This window comes from Cervus elaphus, chromosome 22 (assembly GCF_910594005.1).
Source record: "Cervus elaphus chromosome 22, mCerEla1.1, whole genome shotgun sequence".
In the NCBI taxonomy this organism is placed as follows: domain Eukaryota; kingdom Metazoa; phylum Chordata; class Mammalia; order Artiodactyla; family Cervidae; genus Cervus; species Cervus elaphus.
Window position 1 is genome coordinate 46,979,572 of NC_057836.1, and position 15,629 is coordinate 46,995,200.

The 15,629-nt window shown below is 50.6% G+C and overlaps 1 protein-coding gene across 1 annotated transcript in view; it reads left to right on the forward strand.

Annotated features, from left to right (window-relative positions):
• Positions 1 to 2,481: 2,481 nt before the first annotated feature.
• LARGE1 (LARGE xylosyl- and glucuronyltransferase 1) overlaps positions 2,482 to 15,629 on the forward strand; it is a 591,484-nt gene continuing 578,336 nt past the window's right edge. Inside the window, exon 1 of the mRNA XM_043880667.1 lies at positions 2,482 to 2,603. The gene's annotated coding sequence lies outside the window, so the exon portion shown is untranslated. The remainder of the gene's footprint in view (positions 2,604 to 15,629) is intronic.

A 15,629-nucleotide genomic window follows, 5' to 3' on the forward strand; every position in this document is an offset into this window, starting at 1 on the left:
ACCGCTGCTGTGCAAACACTACCTTCTATTTGCATTCTCCTCGGCTCGGTGGCCACAGAGATTAGGTAAACTGCGCTCCGGAGCTGGGCAAGAGCGGGTGGTGGAGGTGCTCGCGGCGTAAATTGGGGTGGGTGGGTTGGGGAGTCGTTGCTAAAAGAGGCTGGAAAGAAGGGAGCGGGTGGGGGGAAGGGTCCTGGCGATGACTCGGGTTACTAAGGCAGCTAGTCAGCTCCGGAGCGGAGCGAGGGACCAACCTCCAGAGCCCTTGGGTTCCCAGTCTGACCTCTGGAGAATGTGGTCAGCGCGGCAGCCCGAGCTCGGCGTCCTTTGCTGACGCTCCCACTCCCTTCCCCACCCTTGCACTTTCTCTTTTTGCTTCCTTTCCCTGCCTCTTCCAAGGACTAGGGTGGGCTTTCCGCTGCTATCTCTGAAACCCAGGCTAAAACAGCGCCGCGCGGAGGCGAGGCAGAGACCCGCTGCCCAGCCGGCGGGGGAGAGGTGGGGACCCTGGGGGGAAGGGGACCCCAGAAGCCCTGGGACCGAGCTGAGGAAAAACCCAGGAGCTGGATCGCGCGCCGGAGCTCCGGACTCCCAGAGTTGTCCATCCTTCTCCCTGTCTGCTTTCTCCGTCTCTGGGTTTTCTCTCCGGGCCTCCCCGTTCCAGCCACCCTCACCGGCCCCCCCGGCCCCCAACCCCCGGCCTAGTCGATTTCACCCTTTCTTTCCTATAGAGAAGTCTCGGCGACCCACGCTGGTCCTTAGAATTGGGAGACTGGAAGTCCATTCAATGGGATCCTGCGCTCGGGATTCTTGTGCCGAGAGGGAAAGAGCAAGAATGAAATCAGAACAGGGAGGGGGCGTGTTGTGCTTGCTTAGGGTGTGTGTGTAGCGTTGGGGGGGGGGGCAAAGAAATGCAGTTTCCCCAAAGAATAGGGAGCCTTGGACCGGATTTTTGAATACGTAGCTCCAAATGATGCTGTCAAAGCTCTTCAACGTGGCTTCTCGCAGCCTCAGCCTGTCCCATATCCTGCCCACCTTCGAGAAGAGCGGCGACCCGAGAAGTGGAGGCGGGGAAACTTCCTACTTCCCACGACGGCTGCTTTGTACAAGCAGGCGTGGACAGGCTGCACGGCCTTGCGAGCTTGCAACAAGAGTCTCTACGGCAGCAGCTGCGGACCCGTCCCGCTTCCCTTCCCCCTCTTTCCGCGAGGCTCGCCAAGCCCGAGGCGGCCGGGAGCGGCCCGGCTGGGGAGGGAGAAGGGCGGGGAGCTCCCAGCTTGCACCCTTTCAGCCCGGCCCGGGCCAGAATCCCGGCTCCGGGTGTTGCTTCCGCCTGAGTGCGAGAGAGCAGAAGAAGTAGAAGGGAGGAGCCTCGTCCGGGGGCGGAGCCTCGGCGCGGGGCGGCCGCTCGGTCCGAGAGGCTGAGGCGCCTGCGATTGGCCGGCTCCGCCGTCACGGGGTGGAGGCGGGCGCCGAGGCGGGCACTGGCCCCGCCTCCGCTCGGAGCCCGGCCGGGGCTCGAGGTCCCCCCCAGCTGCACAGACATGACACAGACACACAGTCACTGCAGCTGCTGAGCGAGCCCGGCGCCCTGGGCACGCGGCTGTGGGGCCAGCCCGGACCTCGGACCCCAGCGCTCGCCCGACTGCACCCCCGCCGGGCCCCGCGAGGCGGCCCCCGCCTGGTCCGGCGCGCGAGGCGGGGATCGCGCGCCGGCTCCGGCCAGCGGCGCCCGGCTGCCTGCGGCGGCTGCAGCGACCGCCCAGCTCCGAGTGCCGGGTGCTCGGGGAAGCCGGCGCGTTTCGGAGGCGGCGGCGGCGGCCGAGGCCGGCGAGCGCTCCCGGAGGCAGCGGGGCCGCCCGCCTCGGCTCCCCGCACCCACTGCTCTGCGCCCCGCCTCCGCTCCGGTGACCTTCCCGGGGCGCCTCCCCCGGCCCCGCGCCCCCCGGCCCCGCGCCCCAGGCCGGGGCGAGGCCCTCTCCAGCGTCTCCTTACCGCGGAGCCGCGGGCGGGCGGCGCAGGCCCGGGGGGAGGGGGCGCCGCGGCCGGTTGCAGCCCCCCTCGCCGCCGCGCTCTCGGTGCCCGGCCCGGCCGGACTGCCGCCGCTCCGCCGCCGCGCGGGAGCCCGGGCGCCCGAAGCTGGGGGCGCGGTTGCGCTCGCCCGGCCGGGCTGGGAGCGGGCAGGCCCTGCCCTGAAGGGGCGAAGCGGCTCCGGGGAGCGCGGGAGGTGGAGCCGGCCCCGGCGGCCGCCCCGCGTCTCTCCCCAGCGCCACCTCCCCGGACCCAGCCCGAGGCAGACCCAGGCCCCATCCCATGCGGGGCGCCCCCGGCTCGGAAGAGTCCGGGGGGCAGGGAGCAGCTCCAGGCAGCAGTGTCCAAGGGAGAGGAAGAAGAAACGGTGCTCAGCTCGGGCGGCCCGGACCCTCCCCGCCGCCTTCCGAGGCGGGGGCTGCCCCGAAGTCTGCGCTTGGCACCGCCGCTCGGACTCGGGCAGCGCCTGCTGAGACCCCGACCCGGAACCCCTGCGCCTCGTAGGCGGCGGCGCCGCCGAGCCACACGGCTCTTCCGCTGTCTCCCTCTGCCCAGCGGCAGTCACGGCCAAGGTAGGAACCCCGGGGGTGCGAGAGAGCCAGCGCGGGGGCTCCCTGGTGAGCGGCGCCGGACGAGTTCTCCCGACCTGTGGCTGGTACTCCCTCTGCTCAGGATGCTGGAGAAGAGGGAGGGAGGGAGGGAACACCCTCTGCCGCCTGGGCCCAGAGCCCTGGAGAGGCTGGAGTGAGAAGTCGCCGAGTTTCTGGAGTCCTCTAGGACTCATCCCCGGGCCTGCCCTGCTCCTAGGCTCTCGGGCTGCTAACTGGGAGCAAGGAGGAATTTCCCGTTAACACCGGGAGGTGTTGTCCCCTCCCCCTCCCCCATGCTGCTTGTTAGCTGTGAGCATCTGTGCTTTAGGGGAACCTGCTGTATTTGAAGCTGTCCCTTTGGGCGATCCCCACCTGCCTTTCCAGGCGTGATGCTGTGAAGAACTTTTCTTTGCTCCATGTTGCAGAGTCGAGGCCGATTTGGGGTGAGAGCCACAGACCGCGAGTCCCTCGATTGGACAGAGCGGTTTGGGTGACAATGGTAGCATCAGTATCACCCCTGTTAGACAAACCTGCTTGTGAGGGGTGGTCTCTGGGTAGCGATCCCGTCTTGTGAAAGTCATTGTTTCTGAAGGATGGAATGACTCCAAAGTTTGTGCATTCTTAAGTTGTTTTGCTGCCTTAGCACCTTCTTTGAAATTTTCCTCTTAAGGAACCTCAGTCCCCGCAAGCCTACCCTTGCCTGTGTGAAATTTACTGAACCTGTGAGCTTCCCTTGGAACGATCTGATTTTAAATGGGTCACCTAGGAGGGAGCAGATTGTCTCTCCTGCCCTGAATATGTCCCCCCGGGTGACCCTGTTAATGGGGATGGATTTTTTTTTTTTTTTTGTCCCTGAACTGATGTACCTCAGTTGAGCAGGTTTTTGCCCATTTCTGAATCTGAATTTTGTCACTCAGTCCGTTAAAATGATCCCCAGGGTCTTATGTAAGTGCCCCCAGAGTGGGCTCTGGTGCCAGCTTCCTTCTTGGGTGGGAGTGGGACGGGGGAAGGGGCACCAGGTGGGCATTCCTCTTCGCTAAAGGCAGGTGCCAACCCTTTTCGACACAGGTGAAAACCCAAAGTGCTTATTCACTCCCTGCCGGCAGTCACATCAGGTTAATTTTCCTCCTCACCTCTCCTGCCTCCTTCCCACCTCAGGAGTCAGCTTTGATAGACTTAAGATAAAGGAAGATTCTAAATTGGGACAGGAACACGTGGAGGTTTCTTCTCTCATCCCTCACAAATGGGTGACATGAATGAATTACTCGCGGGCATGGAGAGTCCTTGCTGAGGATTAAAAAAAACAAAACTGGCTTGAAGGTTTCACACGTCTCTTAGTGTACCTTTATTTTTCAAGAGTACTTTACACTTTAGTGAAAATTGCTTGCGGAGAACACACATTTATCGAGCCTGGCCCTGTTAATTCCATCCCGGGAAGAAAACTAATTGAAACAGAGAGGCAAAATTGTCCAGGTTTAGCTCTTAGTGGGTTTTTGAGAATGGTAGGGAAAGAAAATAAATCTCCCTAGTGGGATAGAGAGGTTTTTAAAGAAAAGATGGTATTGCTCTGGGATAAGTGGAGGTTGCTAGCAAGTATGGCTAACACTGAGTGAAGTGTGCTGGGTTGGGGGTTAACTTTTTGACATGGGATAATGCAGATTCCTTTGCCTTTTTAAAACATAGCTTAGAAGGGCCTCAGGAATGAAATGCAAGGTTTTTCCATATCATTGCAGGTCCCAGGAGTGCTTCCACCTCTTGGGAAGGAAGCGAAGGTTTCCTGTGGTTCTGGGATCCTGAGTCGTGCTTGAAAGTTGATGCAGGAGTGCCTCCATCCTTCCGCTCCGTACGGTGGCAGGACACTAGGGGGGACTAGTTTTCTATTCCATCACTGATGAAGAAAACACCAGGACCTGTGTTACAGAAGGCTGTGGTTTATCTTGAAAGCTCAGGAATCCAAGTTTTTGGTACCCAGTACATGCTTGCACTAATGAGTGGATTCTGAATGCTTAAGCAGTAGGCCTGCTTACATCTAAAGTGTCATTTGGGCAATGACAGGTGATCTGCAAAGTACTGTGTGAGACTCTGAAAAGACTCAGTGATAATCTAAGTACGTGAGGGCTATAAGTTTTGGGGAGACAGAACCTCCTGCAAACTCTCTCCTTGGGCATTAGATGGATGGTCTCATTTCCCTGGGGGTTTGTGATCTTAACTCCCGCTTTTGGTTTTTTGAGCTGTACATCTTCTGCTGTCTTCATGAAAACATGCCACCTTCATTCTCGTTGGTGTCTAAATTGCCTCCTTTAAGCTTAAAGTTTCTCACTGTTATTCCCGTAAAAGTACATGCCTTGTATTTATACAGATGTAACATAACGGTTGGCAGCGTGGTTGCACGCTCATCCCAGGTTCTGTGCACTTTTAACAGTATTAAATCATTAGTGTCTAGGTGTTATGCAGCAGAAATGGAAGATAATTCTATTTCAGCTGAAGAACAAAGCTGCCTGGCTCAGGCTTACCCATCGTGGCCAAGTCTTATCAAAACTGACTCCAGAGATGGGCAGACAGGAAAGGTTGGAGAAAGAGTCCAAGAAGAGACTGCCCAGCTCGGAATACTGGCACAAAGAGAGGCAGATGTTGCCAAGATTTAGGAGTTACTGGATTCTTAAAGACCCAGCACAGCATCAAGAATCAGACTCAGCCTTTGGGTCTGTGAAGCTGCTGGAGTCGTTTCCCAGAATTTTGGAGTCTAGTAGGTTGTAGTTGTGATCCTTTACCCATATGTAGAGTGCATATTTAAGTAGTTTGAGGAGAGCTACTGATGGGACCTAGGGGAAATGGTCAGCATAAAACTGTATTTCTGCTATCAAAGGCTTTGTAGATTGATTCTCCTAAGCACAGTATAGCCAGGGGGTAAGAGATTAGAACAGGAAAATACTTTTAAATTTTCCATTGAGAGTCAGCTAGTGAAAACTGGTCTTGGGGAAGGTGTGTCCTGTGATCTTAAGGCATGAACGAAGTCTTGTGACTTTCAAGGAATCCACGTGGCAGAGGTTGAGTAAGAAATTGACACATGATTTGGGCCTCCTTTAGGGTCCAAGAATAAGGTGAAGGTGTGTTTGCAGCCAGAGCTTCTCAGAGTGGGTGCACACAGGGTCAGGGATGTAAGTCTCAGGGGACTAAGAACTCCAGGTCATGCCCTCACCCCCGGCCCTTGGCACCCTTGGTGATTCAGCCAGCTCCCAGGATCTGCTAGTCTTGATGAGGCTTTGAACCGCTGCCCCACAGCATCTGACAGTGAGAGGCATTCAAGTCCTCTGTTCCTCCCTGACCCTGCTGCCATTCGGAGAGCAGGAGGCAGCAGCCAGGAAAGCTAAGGCTTGGAAGTGAAAGTCACCAAGTTGTGTCCAACTCCTTGCGACCCCATGGGCTGTAGCCTGCCAGGCTCCTCTATCCATGGAATTCTCCACTCAAGAATACTGGAGTGGGTAGCCATTCCCTTCTCCAGGGGATCTTCTTGAATGTATTCCAGGAGGCTTTTCTTCTTTTAACTCAGCAGATGATAACAGAACATCTGTCATGTGACAGATGCCATGCTCTGTGTGGAGGCTACCGAGGGTCCACAATTAGTTTATTGTCTTCTGGGGGCAGGCAGACATTGAACCATTACAATGAGGTATTCTAGAGTACAGATTTGTTCGAAGAATGAGCTTGAGTTTGCCAGGATAGCAGAATGGGACAGAATCCCAGGCAGAAAGAACAGCATGGAAACCTTAAAATATGTAGTGTGAATGGAGAACAGTCAGTGGTGTGGCTGGAAGATAGGATGTTCTGGAAGAGGAAAGCTTGGTGTTACTTAGCAGGGAAATAATTTAACAGGATTCCTGGTTTCATGCTCTGTGTATTCAAGCTGTGGCAAGAATGATTGCTGGATAAGGTCCAAGAGTACCAGTTGATTATCCCACATTGTTATTAAAAGCAGAAAAGGACAGTTTCTTTTTTTGTTCTTTATCCTACATATAGCATTTTGCCTGTTCTTAAAAAAAAAAAAAAAAAACTATTAGCAATACAAATAAAGAAAAGGTCCCTTATCAACCATAAGTCTGTCCTCCTGTGTACATGAATTACATCTGCGGCTTTCATTAGGTGATTATGCAGCAGTGGGAGAAATGATGGTGTTACTTGACAAATGATACAGCGAGGGGGACAGATTCTTCCCTATGAGCGCGAATTCCATTTTGTCAGATTTGCTTCTGGGTAGAGTTGTGGCTGCATTTAACACTCAGAAAGCTTCTTGTGTTCGAATCATCTCAGTTCTGGCCTCAACTTTCTTTGCTGTTGGAAAAAGAAGAGTTTTGTAGTCTTGAGGATGGGCGTGTATGTGCCTATGACTGTTTTGTGGGATGAAAAACCTGAAGCGAGGAACAGAGGCATCCGTCTTCCTAGATGGCACTAGTGGTAAAGAACCCTCCTGCCAATGCAGGAGACATAAGAAATGTGGGTTTGATCCTTAGGTCGGGAAGATCCCCTGGAGAAGGACATGGCAGCCCACTCCAGGATTCTTGCCTGGAGAATCCCATGGATAGAGGAGCCTGGTCAGCTACAGTCCATGGGGTCGCAAAGAGTTGGATGTGACTGAAGCGACTTGGCACACACACACTGGCCAGAGGACATTAGAGAGAATGGAAAACCACAGTTGCAGCAGCGATCCCCAGGGTCAAATATATTTAGTTTTCCCAAAACAGTAGCCAGGATGAAAGTGAAGGTAGAAGTCTCTCTCTCTCTGTCTCTGTCTGTGTCTCTGTCATCCTTCCCTGAGATCAGTTGAGTTGACTGGGAGGCAGCGTAGTTTAGGTAAAATCTGGAGATCTGGGTTCACATCTTGCTTCAACTTATGCTGATTTGCACTTCATGGCAAATAGATGGGAAAACAATGGAAACAGTGAGAGATTTTATTTTCGTGGGTTCCAAAATCACTGCAGATAGTGACTGCAGTCATGAAATTAAAGGATGCTTGCTCCTTCGAAGAAAGGCTGTGATGAACCTAGACAACATATCAAAAAGCAGAGACATTACTTTGCCGACAAAGGTCCGTCTAGTCAAAGCTTTGGTTTTTCCAGTGGTCATGTATGGACGTGAGAGTTGGACTATAAAGAAAGCTGAGCGCTGAAGAATTGATGCTTCTAAACTGTGGTGTTGGAGAAGACTCTTGAGAGTCCCTTGGACTGCAAGGAGATCAAACCAGTCAATCCTAAAGGAAATCAGTCCTGAATATTCATTGGAAGGACTGATGCCGAAGTTGAAGCTTCAGTACTTTGGTCACGTGATGTGAAGAAGTGACTCATTGGAAAAGACCCTGATGCTGGGAAAGATTGAGGGCAGGAGGAGAGGGGGTTGACAGAGGTGAAGATGGTTGGATGGCATCACCTACTCGATGGACTTGAATTTGAGCAAGCTCTGGGAGTTGGTGATGCACCAGGGAGGCCTGGTGTGCTGCAGTCCATGGGATCGCAAAGAGTCAGACACGACTGAGTGAACTAATGCTGCCTTACTGTGTGACCTTAGACTGTGTATTGACTTCTCCGGGCGGCTTTGGGTGCTGTCTCCATACTTCCGTGAGTTTTTTGTCTTGTAACTAGGAATGCAGAGGCCAGAGAAAGGGTTCGTCTAAGTTAGTGGCAAAGCTCAGATTCCTTAGGTTTTCTAGCTTTCTAGCTCTAAAATGAAAAGAGACCTGACCAGTTCAAAGGTGTACCCTACGATGAATTATCAAATCACTACAAGCATACAGTGATGAAGAAAAGAACCACAAAACCTTTGCTGTGTTGGTTGTAGATTCCATAGAATTGTAGACTGCATTAGAATTTCTCTGATATGTTAGGCCATTGATATGCAGCTGGGCTTGCTTGCTAAGTTTTTCTATATTACGGAAACCAGTGGGTTTGGAAGTGTTATCTATTCTCTGAGAACTACATGAGGATGATGCACTTTGTGATAAAAAGCGATGCTGAAAATTGTAATTGTTTCCAAATTAAGTAGATAAAAGCTGAGTTGACCCTGTGGCATTTTGCAAAGCCTGGACTCTAACATGAAAAGGAGAACCTTCTCATTTCGCCTGGGAGGTTACTTTGTAGGGGAACTGTAGGGTGAGTGTGAAGGGAGGAATTTTGGGAGGAAAAACAAATGCAGTAAAGCAGTTGTGTCGAAGTAGAAGTCAGGAAAATTGCAAACCAACTAAACTTTAAGCCTCCAAATTTGTGTTGCTAGAAAGAAGCTTCCTCACCACTCTGGTTCTGATGCTCCCTTGGGTAGAAAGGGCTGTGCTTATTGGAAAGGGGAGATTAGAAGTAAGTGCAATTGTAAATATAAGGTTTGTGGCATTATTATTTCAATATTGAAGCTAAGTGTAGGAATCGCCTGTTTTTAGGAGAATTGGGAGAATTTTTCACTCTTTAACTGTTGATTTTGTAATTGTAGCTAAGCATAGGAATGCCTTGTTTTAGGAGAATTTGGCTTATAAATCTGATTTTTAGAAGCAGATAATTCAAAGGAAGTAATTGGAGTACAAAAGTATTTTTATTTTACAAAAAGGATTCATAGCAAACCTCTTTTTAATAGTTCCTTTATTGTATTTCAAGTTATTTGAGTAACACAATCATGATGGACGCTTTTGAGAGCCTTGCCTGTTATAGGAAAACCAAGGATTTTTCAAATATAAACTTTTCAAGGAATAGAACTATCATATGACCCAGCAATCCCATTACTGGGCATATACCCTGAGAAAACCATTAATTGAAAGAGATACATGTATCCCAATGTTCATTGTAGCACTTTTTACAATAGCTAGGACACGTCCATCGACAGATGAATGGATACAGAAATTGTGGTACACATTTACAACGAAATATTACTCAGCTATAAAAAACATTTTCAAGTCAGTCCTAATGAGGTACATGAACCTAGAGCCTATTATACAAAGTAAAGTAAATCAGAAAGACAGGTATTGTATATTAGTGCATGCATATGGAATCTAGAAAGATGGTACTGATGAACCCATGTGCAGGGCAGCAGTGGAGATGCAGACATAGAGAACAGACTTGTGGGCACAGTGGGGGAAGAAGAGAATGGGACGAATTGAGAGGATAGCATGGTAACACATCCATTACCATTTGTAACATAGATAGCCAGTGGGAATGTGCTATATAACACAGGGGACTCAGGGCTTCCCTTGTGGCTCAGGTGGTGAAGAAGCCACCTGCAGTGTGGGAGACCTGGGTTCCATCCCTGGGTTGGGAAGACACCCTGGAGGGGGGGCGTGTCATCCCACTCCAGTATTCTTGCCTGGAGAATCCCCGTGTACAGAGGAGCCTGACCGGTGACAGTCCATGGGGTCGCAAAGAGCTGGACATGTCTGAGTGTCTAAGCACAGCGCAGGGAGCTCAACTCATTCTGTAACGACCTAGAGGGGTGGAATGGGGGTGGGGATGGGGAGGGGGGCTCCGGGGGAGGGGACCTGCACGTATACCTGTGGCTGATTCATGTTGATGTGTGGCAGAGGCCAACACAGTATTGTAGAGCAAGTGTCCTCTGATAATTGTATTTTGTTCCCTATTTCTCAGTATTGTATGGGTATAACCTTTGGTGATTATTAGTTAACTCACAAACAAAACAAAACACCTACTTCAGTATTCTAACAAATAACACCAGCTTCTCCTGCCACTGACTGCATATTGTTACTTTGCTTGCCTACGTACTGGGGCCACTTTATCAATGTAACCACCATTCCTCCTGGCAATTTCAGTCATAACTTCATAAATATCCATCTGCATGAGTTCCTCAACCACTCTCATGTTCTATGTCTTAGGACATACTAGGAACAGAAGTGGTTTAAAAAGTAAATTGGGTTAGAGTTTCCATAGGCTTCTGCATTTTCCTAGTTGGAGAGACGTGGAATTAATTTTGTTCCACCGAAGTATACAGTCGAGGCGATATGCATGAGACATTTACAAAAAAAATCGAAATCGTGCTCACTCGCTGGCTGCTTTTTCCCTGCCCTGAAATATCTAGGGCTTTTGGTTTTTATTTTTTTTTCCTTTATCTCTTGTGAAAGTTTCCAAAAAAGAATTGGTTCTAGGAATGAAAGAAAATGGAAGGCACTTAAGGCTCCAGAGGTAATTTTGGGCAACCTGGAGTGGTAGATAATCACAGGCTGGGGTGAGAATGGGATGTGCAGCTTCATCCATACTTTTAGCTTCTTGTGTCACATTATGGGACCACGCTTTGGATGGGCAGCAAATGCAGATGGAGATGGAACCTGGGCTACTGGATGGGGCCTGCTCTTAACAGAGCCCTTTATTTTGACATCCCCAGGCCAGTTGGGAAGAAAGGACTTTCGCTGATCTTTCCAGCTCTATGTGGTAGCATGAGAATTTAGGGGGATTTACAACAGAACTTAGTCATGTGGGGATGCCATTCTTACTCTTTTTTTTTTTTTTAATTTAAATTCAGTAGCGAATCATGGACTCTTCAGTGTTACTCTGTGGTAAGGGACTGCCTTGGTGCGTTAGACACATGTTTGTTATTGAGGTTAACATTTTTGTGGCTAACTGGGAACCATCCCCTCCTGGCTTTTGTTTCCAGAACAGTTGCATAGATCTTTAATCTGCCAACACTATTTGTGTATCAGCCTCCTTGATTGATGCCAGCTCTCCTCCGGGAAGGGAATGGTATTTCGTGGCTGCCTGAGGAGCCAAGACAGGCTGAGTGATTCCCAGGGCGGGGCTTCTCTCGCCTGCAGGCGTGGCGCTGGTCACTTAGTGGGTCTGCAGTGAATAAACAGTTGTGTCCATACAGAGTGATTTGTTGTCTGAGTTGTGCTTCCAGCTTCAGAGCAGAGGTGATGGGGAGAGAGAGCTGAGTGGATACTGGTGGACTCACAGACATGCACTCCTTGAGGTCTCTGTCGAAAGCTGTTATCTTAAAAATGTGAGGGACATTTCAGATCAGCAAAATGAATTCTCTTAGGAGTTCATTGTTGTGGTTCAGACACTGACGACTTTGTAAAAAGGCAGGGGAAATAGGATTCTGGAATGCGGCGTGGGTCTCCTTTCCTCTGAGTTTCTAGGGACTGTGACTTCTCTGGCCTGGGAGGAGTGGACAGGCTCTGATGCTGATTCACACATGCAGGTCAGGTTGCCTTGAAAAGCATCTTAAATATAGCACACCTTCGGACGGATGGTGGATGATGACCTTCCTGTCGATGAATGTGGAGGGACTTAGATGTGGATGCGGCCAGGGCTCCCGCATTTGGAGGGTGAAATGGACCTGAGTGAACAGAGCGGGTACTCAGGTGCTCAGCGTCCAGTAGGAAGGACTTTCTTTACCATCTTGGTATCTTCTCCGCCTTCTCTGTTGGCATAGTTCCTTCCTGCCCAGGCTTGGCAGTACCTTGTAAGTACTCACGGATTCCTTCTCGGTGCACATCTGAGCTGTGATGTTGAGACACCGCCGGGGCTGCAGCTGACCCTTGAACCACTTGACCTTCATTTCCCAGTCCGGAAACTAAGGCTGGGGAGGTCAAGAGAATGGTCCAGAGGGGAGGCAGGAGAGGACCCTGGCTTCCTGACCATCTTGTGCAGTCTGAGGCTCTCCCTCTTCATATCCCCTACCTTCTGGGTGTCTGCCCTCTGCCCTTTCCTCCAGCACATTCAGCTCCAGTCTATTTCTTGTGTGCTGCTTTTGTGCCAGCCGCTCTTCCATTTGTTCATTTTATGTCACTTCATCCTTAACGATAACCCTATGAGGTGAGTGGTCTTACTCTCCCATTTTCCCGTTGTGGAAGCTGAGGTTTGCCCAGATCACACAGTCACAGACCATGGAGCCAGGATCCAACTCACAGCTGTCCCAACTCCTCTGTCTGCTGTCTCCATACTGACCTGGCTTCTAATCAGAATTTCTCCTTCCTACCCACAGGCCCTGTACACTTTCTGTCTCCTTGAGGTCATCGATCAGCATCTCCTTAGCTAGTGTTCATTCATCAGCCACCATTCACGAAACTCCTGCTCTGTGAGGTCTCTGTTCGACATTAGGAACATGGAAATGGGCTCACCTGCTTGCATCCTCTAATAGCCTTGTCTTGGTGAGGGCGGTCGATGTGATGAAGGCGTGGATGGAGGGCAGTGGGCATGGGGTCTTGGGTAGCATTTTGCTGGAGGGAGTCAGAGAAGGAGAGAGTTTCTATCTGGGTCTTAGTGACTAGGAGCTGAAAGGACAGAGTGAGAGGGGGCATCACCTAAAACCCCCCAAAATGTGCTTGTCCTCTTCTCCTTGGCATTGTCAATATCTGTCTGCTTTTCTTATTTTCTTCCTTCTGTGTCAGTGCTTTGAAGCACTGAGACTGGCTTACACTCATCCGGCTCCTCTCCTAGCACTTAGGAATCCTTCAAGAAACATTTATTAAATTACATTGAAAGCCTTCTGTCCTTGCCCTCAGGCAACATAGTTGGAGTGATTGGGGAAAAAAACATGTGTGAGAAGTTAACCACAGAAGATGCAAATGAACCGTTCCGAGCAGCAGCAGCGGCAATGTGGCAGTGCAGGGAAACGTGGTGGATTATTGGGGCCGAAAGTTGATGGGAAATCAGAAGTCAGAGTTTACTTTAGCTGTTTCAACTCAACTAAGGTAGGATTTGACTTGGGTCCTTGGACACAGGATAATTAAAATTTGAATGGAAGGATTAAACCGAGGTAGAGGGGCCGGCTTAGGCTGATGAATGCACACATAGACATTCTGGGGTTGTGAAGTAAGTCAGCTTGGGTTTCCATTAGTGAGGAACTGGAGATGAAATTGGCAAGCTAGACTGAGGCTGTGGGCTTTTGGAAGGCTTCTGATTGGGAAGATGGTGTATGTATGCAAAGCTCTGTTTTAGGAAGCTGAACCCTTTGGCAGTATTGCGGCCAGACTGGAGTGGGGAGAGATGGCAGCTGGGAGGTTACCTAGGCTTTTGTACTAGTTCGGATTTGAAGTTCTAAAGGCCACTGGGTTAGAACCAGTCCAGGTGGATGGAAACAGAGGGATGTGTCGGAATTTTCCTCCGGTCCCACTCATTGAAGTCCGAGATGATTTTCATTGCCCACTGGAAAGTAGTCTCCTTGGAATGAAGTCTGTGGCAGTAGCAGCAGTTCTTAGTGGTACTTTCTCCCTTGTCTGGGCTGGGCGTGAGGATGGGTTTGGGGTAAAAATGAACTCTTGGACCCTGTCTTATTGGGGGCTTGTTCAAATGAGCCCTTGATGATAGAATAACCTTTTTCCTAGTCTTGGATGACTCCCGACGAGAGGGGGAATGTAGAAAATTTTTCTTTTCCTTGTGAGTGGTTCCTAAAGCAACTCTGGAGGGATGAGTGTGAAATAATTGGAACTCTGACATCTGGGCTCCGGGTCCAGCTTGAAAGTGAAGCTGGGTCGTGCTCTGTGTGCCTGGTGGTGTGTCTCTGCCGAGGAGGACCCCGCTGTGAGAGATCACACACTTTTCAGAATTGTGCAATTAGCCATGATGGGTAACAGAATTTTTCAAATAGGATAGTCCAATGCCTTACAGAGAGTCTTTATTTTGAATCTTTAAAAAGAATGAGGGCTTTTCTAGAATGTTCTATGTATTTATCCTCACTGACTCACTCTCAGCCACTGGAAAACATCCAGCTTTCTTATCAGGACGCACAAAGCTTGTTGTGAACTGGCCCCTGCCTTTCTCTGCAGTCTCATCTCCCCCTTCTACCATCGCCCCAGTCCCTAGCTTATTATTTTTCTTTCTTACTGTTTGGTGTGTGTGTGTTAAGTCACTTCAGTCGTGTCTGACTCTTTGTGACCCTATGGGCTGTAGCCCGCCAGGCTCCTCTGTCCATGGGATTTTCCAGGCATGACTACTAGAGTGGCTTGGCATCCCCTACTCCAGGGGATCTTCCCGACTTAGGGATCAAACCCGTGTCTCTTTATGTCTCCTGCATTGGCAGACAGGTTCTTGACCCCTAGTGCCACCTGGGAAGCCCTCACTGTCTACTTGCCCTCAAACCTACCAAACTGGGCATCTCCCTCTCCTTCTGCCTGATAAGCTCTTTCCCCTCTTTATCTGCTTGGGATACTTCTATTTTTCCTTCAAAACCCAGGTCAGGCAGTCTTTCCTTCAAGCGTCTCTTGACGCTGGGCGCTGAATTGCATCTGTCTTTGCACTGGCTTCTCCTGCTGTGCGTTCTGTGCCATGGTCCCGGTGCCTCCAGCTGGCTGGCCCGCCCGAGTGTGGGAGCGCTTCAGTACAGACAGCTTCTCACAGCTCTGGTTGGACCGTGTGCCAGGACCATGTTTTCTACCCAGTGAGTGGTGGATGGTGGTGGTGGTGATTTTGGATTTCATTGAATTTGCTGTCTAGGCATAATGGAACACTTTCTAGCTGAACCTTGACTATTCTCCTGTCCTGTAAGGGGATTCTCAAATCTAAAGAAGGTATACTCCTTTGCCAGTGACCACTTGCTGGTGGGTCATCCCTGGGGTCCCTTGATGCCTTCAAGGAATGTGGTGGAGGTGGAGGAAGAGATGGGGGTGAAGGAGGTGGAGGTGGAAGGGGGGTGTGCCTTACCATTTCTCCAGGTTAGACGTGTCTTCACACCAGCCTTTACACCAGTAACAAGGGGGCGGGAGGGCTGGAAGGCCCTTGGTCTATGTAATCTCCACGACTGTTGCCGCCACTCTCATCCCCATCCCTCTTCTACTTACTGCTTTTCCTGCTGTTTCCCTGCTACATTTTTCTGCTTTTTCCATTTTCTCAGATCTTCAGCCTCCTCATTCCTCTCCTCTTAGGCTTTTTAAGCCCTGATGGAGTCATCGTCAGGCAATCCAAAACACACCTTTTCTTCAAGTGTTTGATTGAAGGCCTTACCCTCAAGTGTTTCCTTTTTTCTGGCCACGGTGTCAGTCCCTCGATGCTCACAGAGGCTTGGATCGCGTTTTCCGTTTACTAGGCT